Below are 442 nucleotides of genomic sequence, written 5' to 3'. Positions count from 1 at the left end.
AGCCTCGGCCACGTCTGTACCATAGCGTCCAGTCCGAGAGGAGCTGGATGAGTCAGAGAGAACCAGAGGTGACAGTGCGATGGCTCTCGAGTCACAAACAGGTCCACCTGAGCCTGGCCAAAAACTCTCTATATCTGCTTCACCACCTTGGGGTGAAGTCTCCATTCCCCGGGCCTAGGCCCCTGCCTCGACAGGATGTCTGCTCCCATATTAAGATGCCCAGGAATGTGAACTACTCTCAGCGAGAGGAGTTTGCCCTGGGACCACACAAGGATCTGGTGCGCCTGCCTGTAAAGGGAGCGCGAACGCAGACCTCCCTGGTGCTTGATTTAAGAAACCGCCGCTGTGTCATCAGTGCACCAACACATGGCAACCTCTTAGGTATGGGAGAAAGTGTTTCAATGCTAGAAACACAGCCAGCATCTCAAGGCAGTTGAAGTGC

Source organism: Sinocyclocheilus anshuiensis, unplaced genomic scaffold (genome assembly GCF_001515605.1).
Source record: "Sinocyclocheilus anshuiensis isolate Anshui unplaced genomic scaffold, SAMN03320099.WGS_v1.1 scaffold465, whole genome shotgun sequence".
Taxonomy (NCBI): Eukaryota; Metazoa; Chordata; class Actinopteri; order Cypriniformes; family Cyprinidae; genus Sinocyclocheilus; species Sinocyclocheilus anshuiensis.
The sequence above is the reverse complement of the archived record's forward strand: the minus strand, read 5'-3'. Positions refer to the sequence as shown.